Raw genomic sequence first — 6,016 nt, 5'->3', positions numbered from 1 at the left:
ACTTTTGACACATGGGGTCTTGACAACAGAGATCCTATAAAATGTCTCGTTATATGTTAAAGAGGTTGAACTAAGGTTGCTATAGTATTTTTACAAAGTTAACTTTTTGATTTGCTTGCCTGGTCTCAAAAAAAATTGGATATTGTTAACTGTTTGTTAATCAAGTCTGTATGGCCTAACTTCCAGATACATTTAGGCTACACAGACAGCAGAGGACATGTCGTTAGAATGGTCTGGCTGAAAAGGATGGTAGGTCCCACAGTTTACTTTGAATGATATATTAAGGCAACATCATGGAATTCCTTTCTTGTAGTGTAGGTGTCCATTTTCTCATGAGATTGGGCAGTACAATAATAGTCAAAATAGCACGTCATCTGAGGGTAAAAACAAGGTAGGTTTTAGCAATGCTTTCCATAAGAGGCTAAAATGTTCTTGACAAGGGCCACACATTTGGTTAGTCCAGGACGTATTAAACGTCATACCTTTCAGCAGCTGCTACCTGGTCCAGTCAGGAAACTTTCTCTGGATCTTTTTGATGACATTTCTGAGAATCTCAAGTGCCTTGTTTAAGATGGTCCTGGCTGTCCTATTCTCCCTTTTGAGTGTGGTTGCCACTATTTGGAGTAACATCAACCTAGGAAATATGATGGAAATCAATGGACAACACTTCACTTACATTGTAATCAGAAGAGGATGGTGGGAGGACCTATAGGAGGACGGGCTCATTGTAATGGCTGGAATGGAGTTTTTGGAACGGTGTCAAATGTATGGAAACCACGTTTTGACTCTGTTCCATTAACTCCATTCTAGCCATTACAATCAACCCGTCCTCCTATAGGTCCTACGACCAGCCCCCACTGTAATCTCATTCAAACATGGCACTCGGCGTCAAAAAATGCTAACGGAAACAGAAATAGGATGAACAACTTTATTAACCTATAAATTCCATTCAAAGCTCTCAAATCTGGGCTTCGAGGGCCTGATTCATACCTTGGACACCAGGGATGTATTCATTAGGCACCAAGCGGAAGTATACAGAGGGACTACCTGGATTTGTCCAATAAGAAAGCTGCCTTTTTTTTTTTTTTCTGAAATGCTTTGTGTTGCCTGCCCTTATGAATACGACCCAAGTGACTGGAATTCTCTGGCCAATCAGTGACTTCAATTAATTACAATCTGAGTGCCTATCTGCATAAGCCCAAAGGACTTTCCATAGTCCCCCCAGCCATTCTTGTCCCATATTGCTCTCCCACCTCTGGACTCTTGAGATGATGCCACAGATGATAGCTGGGTCTATTTCACCCCCCCCCCCCCCCCCCTCTGTTTTTCCACCAGACATTAGTATAGGTGATTTCAATAGGCTCTTATGCCGATATATGTATAGGTAAGTATTATTGCATAAAAAATATATTTTAACTTTATACTTGGAGAAGGACAGGGAGGGAGGAGTGGGGGGGATGTGTGCGTATAACCATGACTCTTGCTCTATTCCAAATGGACACCTACTCCCTGGGCACTTAAAGTATATCTTCTCTAGTCCACTCATGTATTCAAGTCTGAAATGATTTGCATCCTTCATAAAGCAATGATTAATTCTCCACAAAATCTACATTCTCAGTCTCCTGACTTTATTTCAAACCAGTGGTTTTAATTGAAGAGGGCAGTCCATAAGAGCAGACAAAGGCTATCAAGGATCTGGAAAGATCCTGTATGGAGGAATAGTCTTAAGGTTGGGAACAATGTGTTCTCCAACCTCATAAAACATTTTATAAAAGGCTGTGCTGTTATCCTCACAAGTGCAGTGTGCCGGAGTATTGAAAACGAGTGGCAATCATTTTGCTCCATATCTTTTTGATAGATAAAATAAGAATTGATTAAACAAAATCTCTTTCTCTGTTAAATTGTATTAGTATAAAATAATATAATACAATATAGCACATCCATCCAATATAGCTCATCCAATATAGTATGATCTTATTGTCTTCTTTGCTCTTCTTTGTCAAGGGTGGGTAATAGGCCTAAAGAAAAGAGTCACCGACAACAAATAAAATGAAATAGGTTTTAGGAGGGGTTCTGAAAGACACTCATGGTGTTGTCCACTGAAAGATGACTAGCAACAACAACTGGGACCTAAAAGACACCCACCATGAGTGCCCACTAAATTTGCCAAATAAGAGGCAAACAAAAGAAAACCCCACACCAAACGTAAAGACAGGAAGCAAACCAAAAAAAAGTGAAGTAAAACAAAAACAGGTTAGATCAGACAAAATAATGTTTTCCTAGAAATCAAATCGGGGGAGCCAACTAAAGGTGTTGACCTTCCACATCTCTGAAACCACTGGAGCACTGGGCCAGCCACTCATAAATATCACTTGGGCCAGCACAGGTGAAACACCTTCCGACTAATGAGATGGATAAGCCAGCACACGTGTAACACATACTGACTAACAAGGTGACACCAATCGGTGCGCCCTAAGTGCTAGCGTGCTATACCTGCTAAAAGTCCACCCTCAAAACATAAATGGAAAAAACAAAACCTGTAACACTCACTTAGAGTTTGCTGTGAAGCTGTGTGTGTGTGTGTGTGTGTGTGTGTGTGTGTGTGTGTACTGTATGTCATGACTGTAAACACATCTTGCTTTTAAAATGTAACGTTTTCTTAATTAACAGAGCCACCATTAGGCTACTTCAGCCTCTGCAGCCTCACTCTACCCGTGATATCAAAGACATTTCTGATAAGGCGCGAAAATGAAATAAACTATTTGGTTTAATTTTGATCAAGGAAGATTTAATTAATGTGCTTCAAATTGTTTACTTGAAATGATTGGTAGCTATCGTCTCTATCAGTGCGTAAGGGTGCATCATAATCCGTTTCTCTACCAGAAACCAGCAATACAGTAAAATGTTGTGTATTTGCGCCAAAAATCCAGGCAGAAACAATCCTTCTGACAGGCACTAGTGGGCCTGATTTCCAGGAAATCACAGCTCTGTCCAGAAACAATCCTTCTGACAGGCACTAGTGGGCCTGATTTCCAGGAAATCACAGCTCTGTCCAGAAACAATCCTTCTGACAGACACTAGTGGGCCTGATTTCCAGGAAATCACAGCTCTGTCCAGAAACAATCCCTCGTGAACTACGCCCATCCTGTTAATTGAAATATATCTGAGCTGTGCATGGAACAAAGGATGATAAAAACCTGGTAAGTCACGTTGCTCATAATTTAAAGTCCCACTCTGATATTTACAGCTATTTTTTAAATAGTTCAAATTAATTAAATATAGGCTACCCATTGATTCTTGAAGAATATCACTTACACGCATACACTGGTCTTCCACTCAGTGAAGAAAAACAACCTTACATCGGCAATAACATTATTACACTAAAATATACTCTTGAGTGTACAAAACTCTTTCCTAATATTGAGTTGCACCCCTTTTTGTCTTCAGAGCAGTCTGAATTCATCCGGGCATGGACTACAAGGTGTCGAAAGTGTTCCACGGGGAGGCTGTCCCATGTTGACTCCAATGTAGACTCGCCAGCTTAGCCAGGGTCTTAGCTTGAAGGTCGGTGCTGTGATTCTCCTGGTTGCGAAAACTGAGGTTGGAGCTCTGGCTGAAGACTTTGCCACACACCAGACACACGTTGGGCTCTGCACCTGGGGTAGAATAGTTATTTTATCCTATATTATGTCAGATATACAAATATTTAAACTTTCAGCATTGGCTCTGGCTTAATTTGCCATTGTCTCATTAGCCATGGTTTTATGATCCGATCAAGATTATCCAATCTACCCATTGTTTAAAAATGTGTCCACATTGTGATCAGATTTCCTGATCCCTTCAAGCATTCCAATTATTTGAAAGATATTGTTTCAAAATAATTACTTTTTTTCTCTCAGTAATTGATGCCTTGAGTCAATGATTTTAGAGGGCGGTATAATTATGATTTAAATGGTTTGACCATCCAGATCTATTTTCAATTGTAAGATATCCAGAAACAATGTGTCACGGACCATCTCTGGAGCTGGTCAGGTAGATCTGATCACAATCAGTTCACAACGGGTCTTTTAATCGTTCACACCTGTCTAAATGTGGGCACAATGTGAATGTGGACAAGATCAGGACGAATGTTAGTGCCAGGTATATAAAGGGCTATATAAAACAATGACAACTAGTTTCTTCTTGTCGTGGACTAGCCTATATTGTTCCTTTAAAATGAGGCAGCAGTTAAAGTTTAGATAAGAATGTGTTTAGCCTATGCAATGATGGACTGTCTAACTTTTGGATGATTTCCGCCAGTAGTTTTGAAAGTAGTGCTCTCTCACGAGCCAAAAGTGTTCCCTCCGGTCCCAACTTGCAGACTTGTTTACGTGTTGCTGTGCGTTTTGTTGCCAACCTTACTTTGCTACCTGACAACTTTACGTTTTTTTCTTTTTTATATTTTTAGTTTTTCCCCTCACTCAACTTTTTTTCATTAAACTTTTTCACTCCGGACGCTTTATCTGGACATGGTTCGTCAGGACCTCCAACAGCCAAAGCTAAGTAGTAACATTAACATGATTCCTTCTAATTGCAGTCGCTGTACTCATAATATACAGGAGAACGACCCCAGCTTCAGATCAATCGTTAGGCAAGGGTAATTTCAGTGTAGGAAAGGATGAAACAGCGCCGCCTGTGCCACCAGTAAGTACAGACAGCAACATTAGTATAAATCCCCTCGCACGGTCCCCGCAGCCGGACATCTTTCTCATGGCTTCTGGAGGGAAGTGCTGTAGGACTGCTTTCTGTCGGCTCATTCAGCCGACAGAAACTTTCAACGGGTTTTCCCCATTAAGCAGCGAGTAGGAGTCTGAGGCCGAGCCTTCTCTTGTCTCTACTCCTCCCGTTACAGGGTCTGAGGACGCCGAAGCTTCCCACCATTAGCTCTGACAAATTGAAAACCCTAGTCATTGGCGACTCCATTACCCGCAGTATTAGACTTAAAAAGAATCATCCAGCGATCATGCACTGTTTATCAGGGGGCAGGGCTACCGACGTCAAGGCTAATCTGAAGATGGTGCTGGCTAAAGCTATAACTGGCGAGTGTATAGAGATATTGTTATCCACGTCGGCACCAACGATGTTAGAATGAAACAGTCAGAGGTCACCAAGCGCAACATAGCGTCAGCGTGTAAATCAGCTAGAAAGATGTGTTGGCATCGAGTAATTGTCTCTGGCCCCCTCCCAGTTAGGGGGAGTGATGAGCTCTACAGCAGTCTCACAACTCAATCGCTGGTTGAAAACTGTTTTCTGCCCCTCCCAAAAGATAGAATTTGTAGATAATTGGCCCTCTTTCTGGGACTCTCCCTAACCCTAACCCTCAAACAGGACCAAGCCTGGCCTGTTGAGGAGTGACGGACTCCATCCTAGCTGGAGGGGTGCTCTCACCTTATCTGCCAACATAGACAGTGCTCTAACTCCTCTAGCTCCACAATGAAATAGGGTGCAGGCCAGGCTGTTAGCCAGCCTGCCAGCTTAGTGGAGTCTGCCACTAGCACAGTCAGTGTAGTCAGCTCAGCTATCCCCATTGAGACCTTGTCAAAATTAAACATAGCGGTGTTTGCCTTAGCAATCTCACTAGGATAAAGACCTCCTCCATTCCTGCCATTATTGAAAGAGATTGTGATACCTCACATCTCAAAACAGGGTTACTTAATGTTAGATCTCTCCCTTCAAAGGCAGTTATAGTCAATTAACTAATCACTGATCATAATCTTGATGTGATTGGCCTGACTGAAACATGGCTTAAGCCTGATGAATTTACTGTGTTAAATGAGGCCTCGCCTCCTGGTTACACTAGTGACCATATCCCCCGTGCACCCCGCAAAGGCGGAGGTGTTGCTAACATTTACAATAGCAAATTTCAATTTACAAGAAAAAAATGATGTTGTCGTCTTTTGAGCTTCTAGTCATGAAATCTATGCAGCCTACTCAATCACTTTTTATAGTTACTGTTTACAGGCCTCCTGAGCCATAT

Source organism: Oncorhynchus clarkii, chromosome 13 (assembly GCF_045791955.1).
Source record: "Oncorhynchus clarkii lewisi isolate Uvic-CL-2024 chromosome 13, UVic_Ocla_1.0, whole genome shotgun sequence".
Lineage (NCBI taxonomy): Eukaryota > Metazoa > Chordata > Actinopteri > Salmoniformes > Salmonidae > Oncorhynchus > Oncorhynchus clarkii.
This window is presented reverse-complemented; position numbering follows the sequence as displayed.